The sequence below is a fragment of the Azolla caroliniana genome, unplaced genomic scaffold (assembly GCF_043228905.1).
Source record: "Azolla caroliniana isolate FFs.n. ecotype wild unplaced genomic scaffold, voAzoCaro1.0.p SCAF_20, whole genome shotgun sequence".
NCBI lineage: Eukaryota > Viridiplantae > Streptophyta > Polypodiopsida > Salviniales > Salviniaceae > Azolla > Azolla caroliniana.
This window is the reverse complement of record NW_028230455.1, coordinates 8812931-8838834: the sequence shown is the minus strand read 5'-3', so window position 1 is coordinate 8838834 and position 25904 is coordinate 8812931. Positions and strand designations below refer to the sequence as shown.

Genomic DNA, 25904 nt, shown 5'->3' with positions numbered 1-25904 from the left:
GAAATTCGCACTTTAAATAGTAATGCAGCTGAATGGCTAAGGAGCATCGCCGACCCCTCACATTGGGCTACATGTAAGTTTTGAGGGAAAAGGTTTGGACACTTGACATCTAACATTGCCGAGTCCCTAAATGCATGGTTGTTAGAGGCTAGAGCTATGCCTATTCTAGGGATGATGGAATTGATACGCCAGAAGATAAAGTCATGGTTTTATGAAAGGAGGATTAATGGAGAAACTTCTAAAGCACGTACTGGATTGGTTAATGGAGAGATAACACGTAATGCATTGGTTGGATATGTAGAGAAATTCATTAGAGAATCCATACAACGTGGAAGACTATATCGTATTTTGCCATCCACTAATGATGTTTTTGAGATCCATACTCCGAAACATGTTAGGATTGTTTATGTGGATAAGAAGATATGTACTTGTGGACAATGGCAGGATATGCGGTTACCTTGTGCACATGCAGCGGCCGCTATTTTGTTTCGAAAAGAAAGAGTTCAATCTTTTGCACACAAGGCATATTTGTTGCAATCATATTGCGATACTTACAAGGAGCCAATATTTCCTGTTGTTGTTACGCATGATAATTTTGTTCCAGGCATGTTACCACCAACCACACGAAGACCTCCGGGACGTCCAAAAACCAAATGTATACGCACAATAGAAGAAGGCACAAAGAAGAAAGAACATCGTTGTGGAAGGTGCCGTGGGAAAGGACACAATGCTCGCAGTTGTAGGGCCCCAATTTAGTGATGATTGTGCATTATTAGATATTTTGTTCACTCGATAGATATATTTGATTTTGTGGATATTTTTGGAATTACACTTTTTGTATTGGATTGGTAAAATTTGGAATTACACGTGTTTGATGTTCTTGTGTATAAGTAAGAGATGGACAGGTAAGGATTTCATTGTAACTAGTTTCGTACGGGAAAGGAATGGAAGAGGTTTATGTGAAATTAGTAGTAAGAATCATTACGATGATTTGTTATAAGAAAAAAATTGGAAAAAAATTCATTTGGGATTGGCAGTAAATACTTTTGTTTTGTATGAGTGAAACTGAGAATAAATTCATCTAAGATTAGTAGCTATTGTACAATGTTCTTTGTGCTTTTGCTACTTATCCTTATGTATGTCTGATGCTAGTAGTCGTTGTTCTTATATGAGAGAAATATAGTAGTAACTATGTGGAAACTATTGTTCTTTCGTGCTGAATGTTATTGTATGGGAAAAAGGAAGAAATTCGTCTAAAATTAGATATAAATGCAGAATCTTTGTTGTTTCACTCTTCATGATTGTTGTTTGACAAAAGAAAATGAAAATATACATTTGAGTTATTGTACGAAATTTTTGTGCTTTGACTCCTTCTTAATGTTGTGTGTGCAAATGAAATGGAGAAAATTTGTCTGAGGAAATGATTAACTATAGAAGAAAGGGGGACAACTCTACGAGATTAGTAGTAGCTTGTGCTAACACTATGTTTTCATGTGACAAAAAACATGGAAGAAATTCATCCGATATTAGTAGTATGTGCATATTATTCTTCTGCATTTTTTTATCTCTGTAGTACTATGGTATACATTCATATTCAAAGATTGTAAAGCCTACTATCGTTACTTAGGATTCTTTTGAATTATTAGATGATATAGAAGTTGTGATCCAAGGAATGCTTGGCTAGTAAGTGTACGGAATTATTCTGCAATCAAGGGATTGGAAAACGTTTTGTATTTTATCCATGATTATCTAGTACATGAAACTCTTGTGCTAAGCATTCACATGAATAGGATTTGGAAAACCTAGAAACTCTATCCTACAATTCTTATGAATTGTCGAATAATTACTAGCCACTATAGTTCTCCACTACTCATATCCCCGTCATCCTTTGGATTAATGGAGAGATCATGATGAACCATCCTTGGCGAATCTGATGCAAACCTACTGAATTGCTGTTCATGATGCCGATCGATAGGCCTTATATGCTCCACATCATGTTTACATTAGCAATTAGCAAGCCTACATTGAGGTAGCGTAAGATTGTGATGTGCTACTTTGGGAGATTCTGCAACCATATAAAATTGTGGACAAGACGTTACATGAACAAGATGAGAAACTGGACAAAGTCACATTTCTAACCACATTGAAAGCATGTAGCAATGAGGCTTCAATAAGGCAAGGAAGGTTGATTCATGGTGAGTTAATCGAGAGTGGATTTGAATCAGCTATGTTGATTGGAAGTGCAGTCATTGATATGTATGCCAAGTGTGGGAGCCTTGAGGAGGCACAAAGAACATTCGACATATTGCAAAACCGGAACATTATTTCATGGGGTGCATTGATTTCTGGATATGCCCAACATGGCTATGGCAATGTTGTACTTCAACTCTATAATGAAATGGTCATGTCTAATATTGTTCCAGATAAAGTTATATTTGTCTGTGCTTTAAAAGCGTGTGGTAGCATTCAATCCATTGTTCATGGCAAATATATACATAATCAGATCATTAGAATGGGGCATATATCAGATCCGATTGTTTCTAGTGCTTTGATTGACATGTATGGGAATTTTGGTAGCTTAAATGAAGCTCAGAAGGTATTTGATAGCTTACCAGTTCAAGTTGTGGCTATATGGAATGCCTTGATTTGTTCATACACTCGACATAATCAAGGTCATTCTACCCTTGAGCACTTCCAAGAGATTCAAAAGGGCACTATCAAGCCCAACAATGCCATCCTTGCAAGTGTTCTCAAGGCATGTAGCACTATTGGGGATACAATGCAGGGTTTAATACTCTATGATCAAGTCATTAGAAGTGGGATGAATTCTGATGCTATTGTAGGAAGCTCTGTTGTCGATATGTATTCGAATCATGGAGCTATTCAAGAGGCTCAGAAATTATTTGACATCTCACCCAAGAAAGATGTTGTCTTGTGGGGTTCTCTCATTGTTGGATATGGCCAGAATGGCTATGGACTCTTGGCATTATTGGTATTTGAGAAAATGCAAAAGAAGCACGTAAAACCTAGTAGCTTTATATTCTCATCTGTTCTAAAGTCATGCACAATGATCGGAGCTTTAGAAGGACAACTGATTTATGATCAAATTCTCAAAAATGGTCTGGAGTCAGATGTTATCATTGGAAATGCACTAGTCAACCTGTATTCGACTTGTGAAACCTTAGAAGAGGCAAGGAATATATTTGATCGAGTTGTGAAATTGGGAGATTCTCGTCTTCAATGTGGTCAGAAATTCTCTTCTTAGATGCATTGAGGCCTTAAAAAAGAAAGAAGAGGAGATGAATCAAATGGGTCAAAGAAGATCTAAGCTTTAGAATTGTAGCTCTATGTTGAGAAGAATGGGTGAGAAGTTACATATGGAAAATCTGAAGAAGCAGTTGAATGCTTTGAAAAGATGCAATCTAATGGTATCTTCCTTAATATTGTTACATTTATAAGCATTCTCAAATCATGTTGCAACTCATGATCAATCAATTAAGGCCAAATAATGCATTGTGAGGTTGAAAGAAGGGGCTTTCTCTGAAGAAGATGATGAAGACGAAGATGTGTACCATTTGCCAGCACACCCCAATGTCATAAGTTGTTGCAACGATGACCTATTTGATGTGTGTGAGCGGTGGACCCTAAACAATGGACTAAACAATGGATATTGGAAATGTGTGAGCGGTTGATCCTAAACAACTCTTGGGCAATCGACTTGACATTTAAAACAAACCAATTCGGGCTTCCATTATATGCAATCGTTGCCCCCAACCCAATTGGAATTGGGATCCTGTTATGGTACATGCGTGGTAGTTTTGATAAGGGGAAATGCACCAAGAAATTTAGGAAAAAATGGTTTAATAAAAAATGTCGTGAAGCTCGAAAGTGCCTTATGGTTTTGGATATAGTTAAGGATAAAGAAAATTACCAAAAGCATTTGCATGAATATAAATGGCTTATTCAAAGAAAGAGAACAATATGGGAAGTTACTCAACAATTTATCCAAACGCAAGAGAAAGCACATGCATGTGATAAATTGTGGGGAAATCTAAAGGGTAAACATGTTGAGAGTTATGGTGACTTAACTCTTCATGACTAGTGTATGCATTGTATGAATTTATATGAATTATCTCTTGCTGGAAACATGATTTGTTATGGTTCTCTTTCACATATGTCTCCTTTCTTTTATGCATAGGACTTAGGAAATTGGCCTCTCGTAAGGCAAGTGATCTTCAATGTATAAAGGCTAAAATGCTCAAATGGACGTGAAAGGAAACATATGTATGGATAAGTGATATGTTTAATGATGCATTGCAACATGGTATGCCATATAATTGGACTACAAATTGGATCAAACCTTTACATAAAGGTGTAGATGTAAACAATGTAAACAACTATCGTACCATGATGGTTGCCTCATTAATGGCAAAACTATTTGGATGTATAATGAATCAAAGATAAGTGTATTTGCTAAAAAACATGGTAAGAGAGCTTATGGACAAGTTGGCTTTCGAAAACACCATAATACCATTGATCACCTTTTCACCCTTTGAGTATTAATAGAGGAAAGTCACCTTAGATGTAAAGGTTTATATTGTTGCTTTGTAGACTTCAAGAAAGCTTTTGATATGGTACCTCGTGAGCATCTTTCGAGCCGAATGGAAGACCTTGAGGTGCCAAGTGAATATATGCTTGCAATTTCTCGAATTTATGAGAAGGTTATATGTTGTGTGTGTATGAGATACAGACTTTCAAATTTTTTCAATAGCACTATTGGTGTTAAGCAAGGATGCCCACTCTTACCAACACTATTTGGTCTATGCATTGATGAATTGGAAGAAATGGTTACCAAGTTTGCATAGGAATAATGTGTTGAAGAAGTTGTCATTAGGAATGTTGTGATTATGCTTTTGCTATATGCAGATGATGTAGTGTTTTTTGCAAATACTTTAGGAAATGCACAAAATCTTATGAAGTCATTGGAAATTTTTTGCATGCATCGTAAATTAATTGTCAATAGCTCTAAAACAAAGATTATGCTTGTGAAAAAAAAGAAGAGATAAACCATGCATTATGTACAATAGTGAGCCACTTGAATTTGTGAACAGCTTCAAATATCTTGGCCTTGAAGTTCTTGCAAATGATAGATGGAATGAATGTGCTACACACCGCTTAGAGGCGGGTAAGCGAGCATACTATGCATTTGACAACACATGCAATCTTGGAGATATTAAGTGTTGGGTCCTCAAGAAATATCTTTTCGACACTTTGGTGACATCGGTCCTTCTCTATGGGGTGGAAGTATGGGGCCATAGCATCCCAAAATCTACGTGGAAAGAGTTTGAAAAGGTCCATAGATATTTTCTTACAAAGTTTCTACAAGTTAAGAAACAAACACCCTACACCCTCCTCCTCCTCCTTGAGACTGGCTCGCTTCCCATTGAGATCATGGCCATGGAAAGGGTTGTTGAATACATGCTTAAGGCTCAAAAAAGTCCCTCACATCGACTTCCTAGATTTGCATGGGAAGCAAGCAAAAAGATCCAAAATACGCATAAAAGCAAAATTTTGTGTTCCGGTTGGATGCAAGATAAAGAAAAATGGTTTGGTAGATGGGATGTGAGACACTTGCTTCATGATGCATCACTAGATTCCTCTATAAATGAGGCCTTTTTGCAATGCCAATGTGTCTTGACAAGGGACAAATGTGGAGGCTCACGCTTCACACATTATACGATAGATGTTTCACCTAACTACAAAACCATATTTTTTGCGGAACAGGGAAACCGTACACATCGATACATGTTAGAGTCTTTCCCTTTATCTGCTATGACCAAAGCTATATGCATAGGAGGCATTTGAATAGCCACCCCTTTATTCTTGAGATCCTGTTGTCAGCCGATTCTCTACAGCTCTTGCTCATCCTTAGGCTCAGTTTCGCCTAACAGTGCGCATTGGATCATTTCCCGGTCCTTGTGTTCGTGCGCCAATTGATACGAAGTGAATTACAAGTGTTTAGTTAACCAATCCACAAGCTCGTAAGATGTGCCAAAGTATGTTCATTTGGATGTGAAGAAGAAACATCAACGTTTCTCATCGTTTTGTATAGATCCAATGCTTTCTTCTTCTTCTTCTCTCTATCTCGCTCTCATTTCGATGTTTGATGTCTCTCATAGAATGGCTTTGGTGGAGGGAAGGCAATTTGACTCTTTGAAGGAGCTTCGACAAACTATGACAGATGATGCAATTGGCTCTCATGTTGAGCTAAGAGTGATCAAGTCGGATAAAACAAGGTTCACATGAATTTTGCACTCATATGCTTTTACATTTGCTTGACTTTTAATCTTAAATTTGTGCTCACATGACTTTTGCTAGATTAACAATTGCATGCAAAAATTCTGGATGGCGATGGAGGTTGCTGTTGGGAGACAGGTCCCTCCGGATAGGAAAGGGCAAGAACAGTGCCGATGGGAAACCGTATGAGGTGGACCTGGCTACGGAGAGCCGGATGATTGGGACCCGGTATGAACAGGATGAGGAGTACCCGGCTACGGAGAGCCGGATGATGCAGACCCGGTATGAACCGGATGAGGAGTACCCGGCTACGGAGAGCTGGATGATGCAGGCCCGGTATGAACTGGATGAGGAGTACCAGGCTACGGAGAGCCGGATGGTGCAGGCCCGGTACGAACCGGATGCGGAGTACCCGGCTACAGAGAGCCGGATGGTGCAGACCCGGTATGAACCGGAGGAAGAGACATATTCGTAAATATGTTTCTGAGAGCCCATCGTGGCTATATTTGTAAATAGCCGAAAAGTTATATTAGTATAAATATGACTTAGGGCAAACTAATATTGTTTGTGGTTGTCATTTTTCTATATTACACGAGATTAGTGTGCGTAACTGTACATGGAGAGAGAGAGAGAGAGAGAAAGAGGTCGTTGCCTCTGTTGTAACCGCTGCCTATGGCGAAGATCGTGAGTCCGAGGTCGTTGCCTCCGTGAACTCACTCTTTTGTACATTCATACATAGTGACAGTTTGCAGCCTGTGGGCTGCCGTGGTTTTTTTTTTTCCCTTGTTTGGGATTTTACACGTTAACCTCCTATGTATCTTCCTCTCCTTTGTGTCGCACTTCATTTCTTGTTTTCTGCGTATGAAAAGAATCTCGGTTGTGGCGAACGTTACGCATAAGGAACGATCAGTTCCCATCAAGTGGTATCAAAGCGAAATCAACACAGAAAATGGACGAATCGTTTGGCGGCATGTTCAAGCTCATCGGCTCCAACTATTCAGTGTGGAAGTCGAAGATGAGGGATATGCTCGTGGTTAAAGACCTCTGGCTGCCGGTTCAGTTCGGGGACAAGAGACCGGACAAAATCGACCCCGCGATATGGGAGGTGATGCACATGAAGACAACGGCGTACGTACAGTGCTTCATCGACATGAGCCTCTACAACAACTTCAATGAAGAGAGCAAGGGTCATGAGCTCTGGGAGAAGTTCGACATAATGTTTCAGAACGAAAATGCTGTTAACCAGGTGTCGGTATTCCGGAAGCTAGTAAGACTCCGGTACCAAGATGGCTCCAGCATGGCGGAGGACATGAATGCCTTACAGGGGCTGATCCACCAGGCAACTTCATTGGAAGTACCTCTCGCTGATGAGGTACTTGCGCTACTCCTGCTCGGTTCCCTCCCGGATAGCTGGGAGACGTTGGTTGTCACTTTGGGCAACGCTGGGCTGGAAGGAAAGCGGTTATCCCTAGCAAGAGTAAAGTCGAGCTTGCTAGATGAGGAGGCGCGTCGGAAAGATAAAGATACGAGCTCCGACTCCAAAGTGCTCCTTACCGAATCGGAACACGGAAGACAAAGAAATCGTAGTCCTCAGAACCGGGAGAAGTCGGGGACACGGTCAAAGTCAAGGGGGAGGCTTACTTGCTTCTATTGCGGCAAGCCGGGACTCTTCCAAAAGAACTGTCGGCATTTCTGAAAAGATAAGGAGACCGACGGTACCGATTCGAAGCGGACCCCGGACCGGAACGGTAAAGACCGGAGGGGGCCTGACCGGAAGGGGACGACGGCAATCGCGCCAAGTGAAGAAGAGTTGATGCTCATCACCGAGGAGTGTGAGATAAACCTTGCCGGCGACGAGATGACCTGGGTGGTAGACTCCGGAGCGTCGTTCCACCTTACCCCGGACCGGAAATGCTTCTCATCCTACTCAGCCGGTGATCACGGCTGTGTCCGGATGGGAAATGAAGGGACATGCCGAATTGTCGGCATAGGAGACGTGTGGCTGACAACACCAACCGGATGCAAGTTGTTGTTGAAGGATGTCCGACACGTTCCGGAAGTTCGTTTGAACCTGATATCAGCCGGTCGGCTAGATGATGAAGGCTACACGGGTAGCATCCGGAACGGTGTCATGAAGTTCAGCAAAGGGAGCCTGATTGTGGCTCAGGCCCGGAAGGTAAACACGTTGTACCTGATGAATGCCCGGTTATGTCCGGAAGAAGTGAACGTGCCATCCGACACTGCCGGTGAGCTTTGGCACAAGAGACTGTGTCATATGAGCGAGAAGGGGATGAAGAGTCTTGCAGACGACAACCTCATTCCAGTGAAGAATGTGCACTTGGAGAAGTGCACTGATTGTCTGGCCGGTAAACGAAACCGGACCTCTTTCCGACCAAGGCCACCGATGAGACGTAATGTACCACTGGAGTTGGTGCATACAGATGTGTGTCAAGTAGACACGAAGTCACATGCCGGAGCGCAGTACTTCGTGACGTTCATAGATGACCACACTCGGAAGCTGTGGGCCACACCACTGAAGACGAAGGACCAGGTGCTATCCGTCTTCAAAGAGCTCCACGCGAGAGTGGAAAGAGAAACCGGCCGGAAGCTGAAGGCGGTTCGAGCAGATAATGGAGGAGTGTACCGGGGGCAGTTCGAGGAGTACTGCCGCTCGAAGGGAATCCGGCTCGAATTTACCGTGCCGAAGACGCCGGAACTAAACGGACTGGCCGAGAGGATGAACCGGACCATAATGGAGAGGGTCCGGGGTATGCTAGCGCATGCAAACCTACCCAAGAAGTTTTGGGCTGAGGCACTGTCGACGGCGACATACGTGATAAACCGATCACCCTCAGTACCCCTGGACGGAGACACGCCACAAAGAGTATGGACCGGTAAGGAAGTGTCCTACCGGCATCTGAAGGTGTTCGGGTGTCTCACGTACGTGCATGTAGCAAAGGACCGGAGAGGAAAGTTAGATCCAAAGCCCGGCCATGCATATTCCTCAGTTACGGTGACGATGAGTTCGGCTACCTAGTGTGGGACCCGATCGACAAGAAGGTATTCCAGAGTCGAGATATTATCTTCATGGAGGACAAGACGCTCGCCGACTGGGAGTCGGAGAAGAAGATAATGAACTCTGAGTCGACTGGTAAGGATAGACTCTACGATGAGCAGACCCAACCGGCAAGAGACCGGTTAGCACTCGAGGAACCAGCCGGTTACGGTGAGGATACCAAACCAGTTGAAGAAGAAGTAGAGGAAGCTGAAATCGGAACTGGCCAAGACCCCGAATCGGATTCGGATGAAGAGCAAATGGAGGAGCCGGTTACCGAAGCCCGAAGACGGAGATATCCTCTCAGAGAGAGAAGGGCCCCCCGGCGATTTCCGGATGCAGAGCATGTTCTGCTGACCGATGAGGGGGAGCCGGAAAGCTTCAAAGAAGCGAAGGATGACACCCACAGCCGAAAATGGTTAAGTGCCATGCAGCACGAGATGGATTCCCTGCATGAGAACCGTACGTACGAATTGGTGGAGTTGCCGAAAGGGAAGCGGGCACTCCGAAACAAGTGGGTGTACAAGGTTAAACCGGGAGATGCCGGCAACCCCCCGAGATACAAAGCCAGGATCGTGGTGAAGGGGTTCCAGCAGAAGAAGGGCGTGGACTTTGACGAGATATTTGCCCCGGTAGTAAAGATGACCTCCATCCGGATGGTGCTGAGTATAGCGGCAAGCATGGACCTCAAGGTAGAGCAGCTGAACGTGAAGACGGCATTCCTTCACGGCGACCTCGAAGAGGAGATCTACATGCAGCAACCAGAAGGATTCGTGGAGAAAGGGAAGGAGCACCTGGTATGCCGGTTGAAGAAGAGCCTGTACGGACTGAAGCAGGCTCCCCGTCAATGGTACCGGAAGTTCGATTCCTTCATGACCGATCAAGGGTACCACAAGACGCAGGTCGATCACTGCGTGTTTGTGAAGAAGTTCGAAGGAGGAGACTTCTTGATACTTCTCCTGTACGTGGATGACATGTTGATCGTCGGACGAGACCAAGTAAAAATACGGATGCTGAAGAAGGCTCTCAACCGGACCTTCTCAATGAAAGGCTTGGGTTCGGCAAGATAGATGTTGGGGATGCACATCATTCGGGACCGGTTAAAGAAGCAACTATGGCTGTCACAGGAGAAGTATGTGAGAAAGGTGCTTCACCGGTTCAACATGTCAGAAGCAAAATCGGTCGGATCGACACTTCCGGCAAACTGCAGGCTATCCGGTAAGCAAAGCCCGAAGACGAAAGTAGAGAAGGCGGATATGATGAAGATCCCATATGGTTCTGCCGTCGGGAGCCTGATGTACGCAATGGTTTGTACTCGACTAGATATAGGATACGCAGTTGGAGTGGTGAGCCGGTTTATGAGCAATCCCGGTAAGGAGCACTGGAATGCGGTCAAATGGATACTCCGGTATTTGAAGGGCACTTCAAATATGTGTCTCCGATTCGGCTCCAGAAAACCTCAACTGGACGGTTTCACCGATTCGGACATGTCGGCTGATGTGGATACCAGCCGGTCTACATCCGGGTATGTGATGACATATGCAGGGGGAGCTGTTTCGTGGCAGTTGAGGCTGCAGAAGACGGTTGCGTTGTCAACCACAGAGGCGGAGTACATGGCGGTTGTGGAAGCCGGCAAGGAAATTTTATGGATGAAGGACTTCATCGGAGAGCTCAGTATACGGCAAGAGGAATACCGACTCTACTGCGACAGTCAAAGTGCCATCCACCTTGCTAAGAACGCGGCCTACCATTCCCGGACGAAGCATATCCAGCGGAGGTATCACTGGATCCGGGAAAGAGTAGATGACCAACAGTTCACGCTAACGAAGATCCACACGGCTGAGAACGGGTCAGATATGCTGACCAAAGTGCTAACACCCGACAAGCGGGATGCATGCTGGAAGAGGATCGGACCGGAAGACACCCCATGCCGGAGTGAAGGGGGAGTTTGTTGGGAGACAGATCCCTCCGGATGGGAAAGGGGAAGAACATTTTCTCATCATTTTGTATAGATCCAATGCTTTCTTCTTCTTCTTCTTCTCTCTATCTCGCTCTCATTTCGATGTTTGATGTCTCTCATAGAACGGCTTTGCTGGAGGGAAGGCAATTTGAATCTTTGAAGGAGCTTCGACAAACTGTGACAGATGATGCAATTGGTTCTCATGTTGAGCTAAGAGTGATTAAGTCGGATAAAACTAGGTTCACATGAATTTTGCACTCATATGCTTTTACATTCGCTTGACTTTTAATCTTAAATATGTGCTCACATGACTTTTGCTAGATAAACAATTGCATGCAAAAATTCTGGATGGCGATGGAGGTTGTTGATGGGAGATAGGTCCCTCCGATGGGAAAGGGGAAGAACAGGGCTGATGGGAAACCGTATGAGGTGGACCTGGCTACGGAGAGGCGGATGATGCAGACCCGGTATGAACCGGATGAGGAGTACCCGGCTACGGAGAGCCGGATGATGCAGACCCGGTATGAACCGGTTATAGAACCTGTCACCGGTCTTCTTCCGATTCTCGGCATCCGCTCGGAGTGTCTGCAGCTCGGCTGCCTGTTGTGACCACTCCTTCCATAGCTTTTCCGTACTTTTGTTGATACTTGCTTGAGCTCGGGTACTCCATCCTGACATGATGAGCTTGATCCGGTCAACTCCTGCCTTAGCATGCGCATAAGCTTCCTACTTTTCCTTCCTTTCCCGTTTTATAATGTCGGCCATTATCTGAGCCTGGGCCTCGTAATCTGCTTTCTGCTTTTCATAGGTACTCTGCAGTTTGCTGATCGTGAAGGTCGATTTTTCCTTTTCTTCATTCCTGATCTTGGTCAGGTCCAGCTTTTCCCGCCTTAGCGTCTCTAATTCCTTCCTTCTCTCCGTTGCTTGGGCTATTTCCGCCGACAATGCTTCCTTGTTGGCACTGACCTCATCCATCGCCTTAGCCAGGTCTAATCGGGTCTCTTTGAGCTGCTCTTTCAGCTTCTCTATTTGCCGGTCGTAGTTTGCTGCTCGTTTTTTGTTGTCCGACTCCGCCTGCTTGTGATCTCGGTAGAGACGGTCGAAGTCCTCCGTCTTCTGCTTCAGGCGTCGGGTTGCCTGAGCTCTTAACCGATCGTCCCGGTCCTTCTGTTGTCGGAGTTCTTCCTGCAGTCGTTCTATCTCTTGTTCGGCATGTCGACGTAGTCGGTCCTTCTCCTTCTGCAGCTTCTCTTTTTCTTCTTGCAGTCGGTCATTAGCGGCTCCACCTTTCCGGAGGCCTTCTTCCATTTTTCGTCTGTCATCCTCCACCGCTTTCCGCTGCTCCCTTTCTCTTTCCCTTAATGCCTCCTGAGCTTGTAACTCCTCTCGTAAGGTTTCTATTATTTTTTCGGTCTCAGGGCCGGTTTGCAAGGCTACCGGTTCCGGTTCTGGTTCTGGTTGCTTCCTTGTTGTCCCGACCGGCTCGGTGACAGCTTGTGCTTGTTGAATTCCTTACCTTGCCTGCAACAGCTCCCCTTGCATTTCCTCGATCTGTGTTCGGAGCGCGACCAACTCCTGAGTTGTTGTATGCGTCAGCTGTTGCCGACACGTTTCTTCTTTCTCTAACTGGTCCGCTACTCCCGATAACTGCTCCGAAAGCCATCTCAGCCATTGTGGCTTTGTTCTTCCGATTTCGGGGTGGCCTTGCTCACTTAAGCCAGGCTGATTTTCCGGCCTCTTCTCTGGCTCTGGCTCCGGCTCCGGCGCTCGTTCCTTCTTCTTCTCTGGGATGACCGGTTTTCTGAGGTCCGGCCCAACCGGTGTCGGTGCTGCTTCCCTGGGTACGGGTTCCGGTGCTGTTTCCGCCTCGGCTACTGGAGATGGTCCTTGCGCCCTCTGCTGAGTTCTGTCCACTGGTGGAGCCGGTCCTTTCGCCCGTTTCTCCCGACCTTGTCTTGCTGGGAGTCTTACCAGTGGTTCGGATGAGTCTTCTGTTTCCGTTTCCTCCTCCGGTGCGGTTACCAGACGAACCTTTTGTCTAGAGACCCCTGGTTCCGGTTCCGGCCGTCGCAACGTTATATGGATTGGTTTGCGCGCTACCAGTTCCTCCTCGGCCGCTTTCCCTTTGCCTTTACCTGCCGGTTTTGTCTTTGTTGCCGGTTCCTGTTGCTGTCGGGATGGTCCTTCCCCCTGCTGTTCTGCTTCTTGCGGGGTCCATCCGGGGGTGTGTTTCTCCAAGATCTGTCGGCGCTTTGTGACCTTTTTCGGCGTCGTCTCCTGCCGACTTCTTTTCTTTTGTGCGATGGGGAGTACCGGTGGGACTAACACCGTTAGCCACTGTGCTATCCCGGCCCATGGCTTTTTTCCTTCCACCAGATTTTTGATGGCCTCCTTCAATCCTTCGGTTATGAAATGGAGCGAGTCTATTTGTAAGCCCTCGTACGCTGCTATCAAGAATGCTGCACGGTACTTGGCTATGGCTGGGGGACAGGGATTCACGAATCCGTATTCCATCATAGCGCGGGCCACTTCTCCGAACAGCAGGTTCTCTCCGCCCTGCGTTCGGTACGCCTTGCTGCTGATAGAGTATTCCCCGAAATATTCGAACAGGATTTCACTGGAAGGGTTTTCGATTGTTTGCAGTCCTCCTGCTTTGATCCCCGTGAGTGCCTGCACCGCTCCTTCCGTGACTTCTGATATGTCGATCGATGCTACCGCCTGCTCTGGTTCTGCGTGTGGTGGAGCGTCGGCGATCCGCAGCAATCCTTTTAACCCGTTCTCCCTCATCCATTGGGGTGCCTCTTCCGACAGTACCATTTCTTCGAATTCTTCGTCTGCTGCCTGTTGTTCGGGATCGCGCTGTGTGTGCTCTGTGCGTCGGGTCGCTCTTCTGTGCTTCTGCGCCTGTATGTAGGAAAATTCGTGAAAAGTGAGCCCTTCGCAGGCCTGTGTCTTATATAGTGGGTTGTGCCTCGAGCCGTCCTTTTTCGTTTCCTGCGCATGTTCTTCTCCCGCCATAATTAGTATGTCCTTTCTTGTTTGCCGCGTGTGAGTACCCACGTTCCCTGCTTTAAATAGCAAGTCCGCACACGTCCTTCTTTAATGCATGGCGGCTCTTCGTTGCATGGTGGCGCTCCCACCTCTTGTGATCTCCCCATCATTACGATGATTCGCGTCGATTCTGCCCACGTCTTTTTTTCTTTTTCTTTTTTTTTTTAAATTTTGCTTGGACCACGTCATTTGCTAGTCCCCCCCGATTTGTTCAGGTCGGTTCGTGTGGATACCGGATCCTTCTGTCGGTTTTCCGGGATGGTCCTTGCCAGTATTGGTGTCGGTTCTTCCTCGGTCCGAATGTCTTCAGTAGCGTCTGTCGGTGTCGGTTCCTCATCTTGCCGGATTTCCGGGTTTCGCTTGAACGGGTTGGCTGGCATATTTCCTTTATACGGCTTTAGCTGAAATCCATTTGCCCACTTGCCGATGACATCTCCAGACAACGTGTCGAGCTGATACGACCCATTGTACTCCTTGGTGATCCAGAACGGTCCGGTCCATCGAAACCGCAACTTTCCCGGCATGTTCCCCATCCTTGTCTGGAATAGTAGCACCGGTTTCCCGACTTCGAACTCCTTTTCATAGCCACGCCGGTGTCGGTCCACGAAGGCTTTTCTCCTCCTTTGCTCCAGTTCGAGTTGTAGTAAGCTGGCTATTCGGTTTTCCTCTAATTCCAACAGCGTTGCCAGTCGGATTTGTTCGGACTCGTTCTCACTTAAGCGCTCCTTTACTTGAATCCGTAAGCTGGGGATCTGGAACTCTACCGGCATGACCGCTTCTAACCCGAATGCTAGTCGGAACGGGGTTGTCCGGATGCTGGTTTTGTACGTTGTTCGGTACGCCCATAGCGCGCTTTGCAATTTGGTATCCCAGTCGGTCCGGTTCTCGTTGACGATTTTTCGTAGGATGTTCTGCAGAGTTTTGTTCGTTGATTCTGCTAGTCCATTGGCTTGAGGGTAGTAGGGTGTACTCTTTTTATGTACCACCGCGTAAAATGACGTCAGGCTTTCTACTACCTGCCCGAGAAAATGTCCTCCTTGGTCACTTATAAGCTCGATCGGGCATCCATACCGGCACCATATCCATTCGTACAGAAACTTTGCCGTGGAAGCGGCCGTGTTGTCCCGTAAGGCCTTTGCTTCTACCCATTTGGTGCAATAGTCGGTCGCCACTATGACATACCGATTTTCGGTTCGCATTGCCGGTGGTTTGAAGGGACCGACAAAGTCCAACCCCCACTTTTGAAACGGTTCTAAGGCCAAGACCGGGTGGTGTGGCATCCGGGCCTGCTCTGTGGGTTGGCCCAGTCGTTGACACAAATCGCATTCTTTGCTATACTTCACGACATCTTTTAGGGTTGTCGGCCACCACAGTCCGCTCTGCCATATTTTCCGAGCGGTTGCGTCGCCGGCATAATGCCCGCCGGCAATTCCACAGTGGGCTTCCCTGAGGATTAGATCCTTCTAATCGCTCCGCACTGCTCGTCTCCAGATGCCATCTGCCCCCTTGTGATAGAGGGTGTCTCCAACCAAGCAGAAATGTCTACTTCTTACTGCTACCCTTTTCCTTTCATCGCGGTCCATGTTGTCCGAGGGAACTCCGGTGCTCAGGAACTGGTGCATCTCAGTTAGCCATGTGTCTTCGTCGGCTACCGTTGTATCCGTTGCCGGTTTCGTCGTGATCCGGAACAATTCGGCGTCGGGAAACTCATCCTGGACGCCGTCCCCTGCTTCTCCGGATTCAAGTCTGCTTAGATAGTCCGCTACCGCATGCTGCGCCCCGGGTCGGTGGAAAATGTCGAATTCAAATTCCTGTAGTAGCAATGTCCACCGTGCAATTTTTCCCGTCAGGGATGCCTTCGAGACCAGGTAGAGTAGTGCCGAATGGTCGACATGGAAGGAAAACTTCCTTCCGAGCAGATAGTGCCTGTACTTTGTGACACTATACACCATTCCCAATGCCTCGCGTTCCGTCGTAGAGTAATTCCGTTCGGCTTTTGAGAGTTTCCGGCTTGCGTAGTACACCGGTCGGTACCATTTTGGCTCTGTGAGTTGCATCAGAACGCTGCCGATTGCTACGTCCGACGCGTCGACGAAGACGTGAAAGCTTTTACTCCAATCCGGCGGTTGCACCACCGGAGCTTGCGACAGCATGACCTTCAATGCTTTGTAGGCTTCCTCCTCCGTCTCTGCCCATAGGAAGGGTACCCTATGTACGGCGGTATGTAACGGTGTAGCGAAGTCCGCGAGGTGCCGTATCATCCGGCTATGCCACCTTATTTGGCCCAGGAACCGGCTTAAAGCCTTTGCGTTACTTGGTGCTGGTGCATCGAGAATCGCCTTGACTTTATCCGGATCTACTGCGATTCCTTCCTTACTCACCACGTGCCCTAGCAAGTTGCCGCTTGCCACTCCAAAGACGCACTTGGCCGGATTCAGGCTCAATCGGTACTCGCGGCACTTCTCCAAGCACAGCCGGAGGTGATTGAGATGCTCTCCGTGCCGGCTGTAGACCACGAAATCGTCAAGGAAGACCTGCATAAAACCGGGGATATATTCCTCGAAAATTTCCATTATTATCCTTTGAAAGGTCGCTGGAGCCGTCTTTAGTCCGAACATCATCACGACCGCGACGAACACTCCCCATTCCGTCATGAACACTGTCTTCTCTTGGTCGGCCGGGTTCATTCGTATTTGGTTGTAGCCGCTAAATCCATCCAGGAAGCTGTAAACTTCGTGCCCGGCTACCGCATCTAACACCCCGTCCGTAAATGGTAGTGGAAACGCATTGACCGGTCGGATAAATCCGACCCGGAGGAGCTTATCAATTTCCTCCTTCACCTTTGCCGCATAATTTGGATTCATCCGGTACCTGCGTTGAGCAATCGGTTTCGCGTCCGTACTTAGGTGAATTTGGTGCTGATAGAGTTGGGGGTCCAACCCTCGCATGTCTTCGTACGACCACGCAAACACATCCTTGAAGTCTGTTAACAATGCTACCGTTGCCTTCTTTTCATCCTTCGGCAATTCCTTTGCAACATTTACCGGTCGGGGCTTGTCTGCTGTGCCGAGGTCCACCTCCTCGAGTTGGGATGCTTTTACCCTCTGGGATATCGTCATTTCCCTCTCTAGGGATTCCTGCGCTTGTCGTAGTTCCCGGATCGCCGCTTGGTCCGGTTCTTCCGGCGTCGTAATGTACGGTTCTACTGCCGCCGTGATATCCACCTCAAATAGTGGGACGATTCGTGGGTGTTCCTCGAGGTACCGCTCGACTTCCTCGTCCAGTAATCCCTCCAACATGTTAATGCTTTCCGCATACAATGGAGTTGCTTCCTTACTGGTGATCACCCGTGGTTGCGTCGTTACTCGTACCTTTGTTTTCCCTCGCCGGAATGTGATCATGTTCTTTTGCCAGTTCTGCTTGATATGCGTCGTTCGCAGCCATGGTCGTCCTAGCAGTAGGGGGTACGCGCCTTGTACATTCAGCTGCAGCACCACGGCCGATATCCGGAATACGTGGCCTCCGATCGTGATTTCCAAATCCCGGATAAGCCCGGTCGGTCGGACTGAGCTAGTATCCGCCATGCGTAACCAGAAGGGGCATGGTTCCCATTCCCGGATGCCCAGGTCGTTGCATGTCTGTTGGCTGATGACATTTACCCCGGAGCCTCCGTCAATAATCGTTCCAGCAATTTCCTTTCCTTTCACGATTGTCGTGATCGCCGGGCTACTTGTATCGACCACCGCTGGTCCTTCCTCCGGGTTGGAGAAGAATGTCGGTGCTGGCGTCGGCTTCGGTTTGCTGACGGATGCCTGTAGATCTCCCGTAAATCGTGGCACTAACTGTAGTAGTCGTGCTAACGGCAGCACGATTTGACAGTCCTGTAGCGCTTGCCACGTCGGGTTTTCTCCTGGCTGTATGATTTCTTCGTCTTTTGGCATATTTTGGTCTCTTACTTCTGCCGCATTCTGTTCATTGGCCTCCTTGATCCATTGTGCCGCTTGTTTTCTGATTGCCTCCTGGGCTTCCCACTCGGCGGTCTTTCCCTTTGACCGGGTTGTGACCTGTTGTACTTCTGTTATTTCGGCTGTAACCATGTTGACTTCCGGCTGCTTGTCATAGCTTTTGCTTGGGCATTGGTTACTATAGTGGCCTTCCTTGCGGCAGTAATAACAGTACACCTTGTGACTGTTGCTCGTTTCTCCTTTGTCCCCGGTTTGGAGGGTGGGTATGCTCCGGCGGTCGTCTTCGGTTTTTCGGTTATCTGGTACGGATACCGGGTTGTCATTCCTTGCTGCCTCCCGACGTTCCTCTCTTCGGAAAAATCCACGCTTCTGATTCCGTCGGAAATTTCGGTTCCCTTGTCGCCTCTTTTCTCCGCGTCGGTCGTATTCCGGGGCTCCGTCTCGATCGTACCGGTCCCGGGGGTAGCTTTCTTTGCGTCTCTCCTCTCGGTCATAGTTGTCGCGTCTTCTATCAGCGTATCCTTGTCGCCTCTCTTCTCCGCGTCTGTCGTCTTCCGGGGATTCGTCTCTGTCGTACCGGTCCCGGGGGTAGCTATCTCTGCGTCTCTCCTCTCGGTCATAGTTGTCGCGTCTTCTATCAGCGTATCGGTTACCGCGTTCGCGTTGGTAGCGGTCGTCTCTCCGGAATCGATCCTCGTCCGGGTTCTGATTGCGCGGTTCTATGTGTCGAACCGGTGCTGCCTGCCGATTTAACAGGTTGTATTCGCATCGGTCCGTTGTATGGGCTCGAGAGTTGCAGATCACACATTGTGTCCGCAAGGTGCAGTCTACTGTTGAGTGCCCCGAATTTAGGCATGTCGGAACCTCAGGTCTTCCTCTTTTGGGAGTGCCCGGTGTAACATCCCCATCGACAAGAAGGGGCTAGTCTTGTCCATTTCTAAAACCCGATCAATAACTTGGTCCATTGTGCTGGTTTGGAAATCAAGGACTCCGCACATTGTTCGAAGCGGCTCTTTCAGTGCGGCCAGAAAGACTGCTTTGGCTTCGTCTTCGTGTGGTGCTCTTGTTAGTTGGCTGTGCAGGGTCTGGAACCGAATGATGAATTGTGGCATAGTCTCGTTCTCTTCCTGCCGGGTGGTGTAGAACTGCCCGACCAATTCCCTTTGCTCAAATTGTCTGGGAAAAAACCTGAGGAATCTGGCCTTCAAGGCATCGAATGTGGCAAAGGTGCCTGGTAAGTGCTTTGCGTGCCATTGGGCCGTCGGTCCTTCTAAGGTTATGCCGAATTCGGCGATTTTGGATTGTTCGGCTTCGGGCTCCGTCAGTCTTTGGGAGATATGGTTGGCTTCCCATGTTTGGAGGAATGCGTACACGTGTGCCTCCGCGTCGGCCTCATCCCGGTACTTTGGGTATGGGTACGGCATCGTGTCGTCCAACTGACTTTCCTGTTCCCTCCGTTCTCTGTCTGCTGTTGGCGTTGGTGTGAGAACCTTTGGTTCCTCCGCGGGTGTTGCCGGTGTCCGGTCCGTTGGTTCCTCCGCGGGTGTTGTCGGTATCCGCTCCTTCGGTTCCCTCGCGGTTGTTGTTGGTATCCGGTCAACCTTCCTCGGCGGTTGCCGGTCACCGAATTCCAGGGTTATTTCTTCCTCTGGCGCCGGTGTTACTGAGTCTTCCGACCCCTCGTCCTCCCGGTCGTTTGGTGTGTCGTGGCTGCTTTTATACCGGGATGCAACGCTTCCGTCGCTTTCCGACTCCGCCTCAAGTGTTGCGAATGCTTCCGAGTCCCCGTCGCCCACGGCGAGCGTCTGCAGTATCGTTTCCGCCTCTTGCAGGCTTGTTATGCTACTGCCTTCGTCGGGGATTTGCAGAACCCGGAACTGTAGTGCTTCTTCTGCGACTCTCCGAAGAGTTTTGGAGAATGACCGATCCCGCCGGATCTCGTCGACGGCTTGCTGTAGGGCTTCCCGTCGTTGCTCGCGTTCGGTGTATCGTCTCCCTCGTTCGGTGATGTGGTCGTCGTTTGGTCTAGACATCCATCCCCCGGTTGTCCTCTGCACTTTGCAGGAATCGTCCTGGCTACGGAGAGCCGGATGATGCAGACCCAGTATGAACCGGATGAGGAGTACTCGGCTACGGAGAGCCGGATGATCCAGGCCCGGTATGAACTCGATGAGGAGTACCCAGCTACGGAGAGCCGGATGGTGCAGGCCCGATACGAACCGGATGAGGAGTACCCGGCTACGGAGATCCGGATGGTGCAGACCCGGTATGAACCGGAGGAAGAGACATATTCGTAAATATGTTTCTGAGAGCCCATCGTGGCTATATTTGTAAATAGCCGAAAAGTCATATTAGTATAAATATGACTTAGGGCAAACTAATATTGTTTGTGGTTGTCATTTTTTTGTATTACACGAGATTAGTGTGCGTAACTGTACAGAGAGAGAGAGAGAGAGAAAGAAAGAGGTCGTTGCCTCTGTTGTAACCGTTGCCTGTGGCGAAGATCGTGAGTCCGAGGTCGTTGCCTCCGTGAACTCACTTTTTTGTACATTCATACATAGTGACAGTTTGCAGCCTGTGGGCTGCCGTGGTTTTTTTTTTTTCCCTAGTTTGGGATTTTCCACGTTAACCTCCTGTGTATCTTCCTCTCCTTTGTGTAGCGCTTCATTTCTCGTTTTCTGTGTATGAAAAGAATCTCGGTTGTGGCCGAGCGTTGCGCATAAGGAACGATCAGTTCCCATCAGTTGCATGCATCTTGTATTGAAGGAGGTACAAAATGCCAAATCCAGAAGAATAGGGAAGAACATAAATGTGGTGGCACTCAAAGATTGTATCTCTAACATGTAATTTATCGAAAACTTGTCTAGCTCTCTCGATTGAGCCACATTTTGCATATGTATCAACCAAAGTGGTAGCCAATGAGATATCACTATGTAGGAAACCTCTCGAATCACATTCTACATGTGCATGAAAACTTGTTCTCATGTCTCTTAACCTTATACAAGCCTTGAGTAAAGCAACAAAAGTATGTTCATTTGGATGTGAAGAAGAAACATCAACGTTTCTCATCGTTTTGTATAGATCCAATGCTTTCTTCTTCTTCTTCTTCTCTCTATCTCGCTCTCATTTCGATGTTTGATGTCTCTCATAGAATGGCTTTGGTGGAGGGAAGGCAATTTGACTCTTTGAAGGAGCTTCGACAAACTGTGACAGATGATGCAATTGGCTCTCATGTTGAGCTAAGAGTGATCAAGTCGGATAAAACAAGGTTCACATGAATTTTGCACTCATATGCTTTTACATTCGCTTGACTTTTAATCTTAAATTTGTGCTCACATGACTTTTGCTAGATTAACAATTGCATGCAAAAATTCTGGATGGCGATGGAGGTTGCATGCATCTTGTATTGACGGAATTCCAAAATGCCAAATCAAGAAGAATAGGGAAGAACATAAATGTGGTGGCACTCAACACTTAGGGAACAAAGAAGTAAGCTCAAAATGATTGGCTGAAACAACATTGGAGAAGTTTAAAGATCATCCTACATACACACCAAAGGAACTAATTGGTGATGTGCGTCGTGAAAAAGGCGTCACTATCTCTTACAGGGTAGCGTGGAAAGCAAAAGAAAGTGCACATGCTCAAATCCATGGGGAACATGTATTTGCATATCAAAATCTTCGAAATTATTGCCAAAACATTTTAGAAGCTAATCCTGGTAGTGTGGCACATTTTCAAGAAACAATTGAAGGCCGCTTTCTTCGCATATTCATTGCTTACAATGCAAGCATAAATGGTTTCATGCATTGTAAACCAATAATTGGTCTAGATGGAACTCATTTGAAAGGAAAATACCTAGGAATCCTTCTCACGGCTACTACCATCGATGCACAAGGTGCTTTGTTCCGATTGCATTTGGTGTAGTAATAGTAGAGAATGATGATGATTGGTGTTGGTTTCTTCAAAGTTTGAAGGATGTTCTTTGACACACAGATCCACTAACGTTTATTTCAGATAGACAAAAGGGTTTAGTGGATGGTGTCATGTTGGTGTTTGGCAATGATTCATCACATGGATATTGCATGCGCCATTTATGAGACAATTTTAGAAAAGCTTTTAAAAGCACTCAACTATTGGGGATGTTGTGGAAAGCTGTAGATGCAACTAATACTCAAGACTTTGATGTTATCATTGGAGAAATTCGTACTTTAAATAGTAATGCAACTGAATGGCTAATGAGCATCGCCGACCCCTCACATTGGGCTACATGTAAGTTTTGAGGGAAAAGGTTTGGACACTTGACATCTAACATTGCCGAGTCCCTAAATGCATGGTTGTTAGAGGCTAGAGCTATGCCTATTCTAGGGATGATGGAATTGATACGCAAGAAGATAATGTCATGGTTTTATGAAAGGAGGGTTAATGGAGAAACTTCTAAAGCACGTTGTCGTGAAGATCCGTCACTACGCGCGGATCGTGAGGCGGAACCGCCGGGGTTCTGGACCAAAAGGATTTAGAGTCGATACAAGCTTTGGCGAGAAAGCACTTAAGATAGATTGGGAAAGAGAGAAGATGAGATTACACGATTGATTTGATAATGAATTTCTTCTTCTTAATTTTCATAAAAAAAAACCGTGTTTTTTCTCCTCACCCTTCCCTCTTTTATAGATGCTCTCATGCATATGATGCATGTGAGGGTACAAGACATGCATAAATTGTATGTTTGCCATTTGGCGCTTAAGTATTACATGTGCTGCATGCTAACCATCTCACTCATTTTAGCTCTCATGTATGAGAATTTACATGTAAAAGTACAATGATAGAAATATGATTTCAACTAAATACCATGGCTTAATGGTAAGCCATTTGACTCCTAACCTAGAGGTGCAATGTTCGAATCCATACTTGCCCTTCTTGTATATGTAAATATGTATATATATTTATATATTTATTTTATCTAGTCGCCGGATACCGGTGCCGCCGCCGGATACCGACTCCGGATTGCGGTCGGATGTCGTCGGATCACCGACGTCGGATTGCCGTCGGATCACCGACTCCATCGCCGGTCCGGTTTGGGTTGGCCAAAACCCTTTACGAGTAGCTAGCCACCTCCACTCTTAGTTCAAGTTACCTTGAACTCTCTATGCTCCACACATAGACACAAAGATAATATCTTTTGCTCCACCTTATATATGATGAGAGCCGTATTTGTCGTGCCTATGTGGGATATCTCACAATTTTCTCTTTTCTTTTCACAAACTTTATACCCTTATATCTTGACATTTAGTTGTTCGTTTCTCGTGTAATAAAGTGCATTCGAAACCTCCATCATTTTGTACTTAGATATTAAATCTATTTAAAATGTTATCTTCACAGTTATTGTACTACGTGATTCATACTCGATTTCGTACGTTTTATAGGATTTTCACACTATTGCCGAAAATCTTCACGACAACGTACTGGATTGGTTAATGGAGAGATAACACATAATGCATTGGTTGGATATGCAGAGAAATTTATTATAGAATCCATACAAGATGGAAGACTATATCGTATTTTGCCATCCACTAATGATGTTTTTGAGATCCATACTCCGAAACATGTTAGGATTGTTTAGGTGGATAAGAAGATATGTACTTGTGGACAATGGCAGGAGATGGGATTACCTTGTGCACATGCAGCGGCCGCTATTTTGTTTCGAAAAGAAAGAGTTCAATCTTTTGCACACAAGGCATATTTGTTGCAATCATATTTTGATACTTACAAGAAGCCAATATTTCCTGTTGTTGTTACGCATGATAATTTTGTTCCAGGCATGTTACCACCAGCCACACAAAGACCTCCGGGACGTCTAAAAACCAAACGTATACGCACAATAGAAGAAGGCACAAAGAAGAAAGAACATCGTTGTTGAAGGTGTCGTAGGAAAGGACCCAATGCTCGCAGTTGTAGGGCCCCAATTTAGTCATGATTGTGCATTATTAGATATTTTGTTGAGTCGATAGATATATTTGATTTTGTGGATATTTTTGGAATTACACTTTTTGTATTGGATTGGTAAAATTTGGAATTACACATATTTGATGTTCTTGTGTATAAGTAAGAGATGGACAGGTAAGTATTTCATTGTAACTAGTTTCGTATGGGAAAGGAATGGAAGAGGTTTATGTGAAATTAGTAGTAAGAATCATTACGATGATTTGTTATAAGAATAAAATTGGAAATAAATTCATTTGAGATTGGCAGTAAATACTTTTGTTTTGTATGAGTGAAACTGAGAATAAATTCATCTAACATTAGTAGCTATTGTACAATGTTCTTTGTGCTTTTGCTACTTATCCTTATGTATGTCTAATGCTAGTAGTCGTCATTCTTATATGAGAGAAATATAGTAGTAACTATGTGGAAACTATTGTTCTTTTGTGCAGAATGTTATTGTATGGGAAAAAGGAAGAAATTCGCCTAAAATTAGATATAAATGCAGAATCTTTGTTGTTTCACTCTTCATGATTGTTGTTTGACAAAAGAAAATGAAAATAAACATTTGAGTAACTATATTCGAATCATGGAGCTATTCAAGAGGCTCAGAAATTATTTGACATCTCACCCAAGAAAGATGTTGTCTTGTGGGGTTCTCTCATTGTTGGATATGGCCAGAATGGCTATGGACTCTTGGCATTATTGGTATTTGAGAAAATGCAAAAGAAGCACGTAAAACCTAGTAGCTTTATATTCTCATCTGTTCTAAAATCATGCACAATGATCGAAGCTTTAGAAGGACAACTCATTTATGATCAAATTCTCAAAAATGGTCTGGACTCAAATGTTACAATTGGAAATGCACTAGTCAACCTGTATTCGACTTGTGAAAGCTTAGAAAAGGCAAGGAATATATTTGATAGAGTTGTGAAATTGGGATATTCTCGTCTTCAATGCGGTCAGAAATTCTCTTCTTAGATGCATTGAGGCCTTAAAAAGGAAAGAAGAGGAGATGAATCAAATGTGTCAAAGAAGATCTAAGCTTGAGAATTGTAGCTCTATGTTGAGAAGAATGGGTGAGAAGTTACATATGGAAAATCTGAAGAAGCAGTTGAATGCTTTGAAAAGATGCAATCTAATGGTATCTTCCTTAATATTGTTACATTTATAAGCATTCTCAAAGCATGTTGCAACTCAGGATTAATCAATGAAAGCCAAATAATGCATTGTGAGGTTGAAAGAAGGTGCTTTCTCTGAAGAAGATGATGAAGACGAAGATGTGTACCATTTGCCAGCACACCCCAATGTCATAAGTTGTTGCAACGATGACCTATTTGATGTGTGTGAGCGGTGGACCCTAAACAATGGACTAAACAATGGATATTGGAAATGTGTGAGCGGTTGACCCTAAACAACTCTTGGGCAATCGACTTGACATTTATAACAAACCAATTCGGGCTTCCATTATATGCAATCGTTTCCTATGGTACATGCGTTGTAGTTTTGATAAGGGGAAATGCACCAAGAAATTTAGGAAAAAATGGTTTGATAAAAAATGTCGTGAAGCTCGAAAGTGCCTTATGATTTAGGATATAGT

At 45.9% G+C, this 25904-nt stretch overlaps 1 pseudogene; it reads left to right on the top strand.

The window, feature by feature from the left end:
• The first annotated feature begins 21480 nt into the window (after positions 1-21480).
• LOC147850909 (uncharacterized) lies at positions 21481-25285 on the top strand (annotated as a pseudogene).
• Positions 25286-25904: the final 619 nt, after the last annotated feature.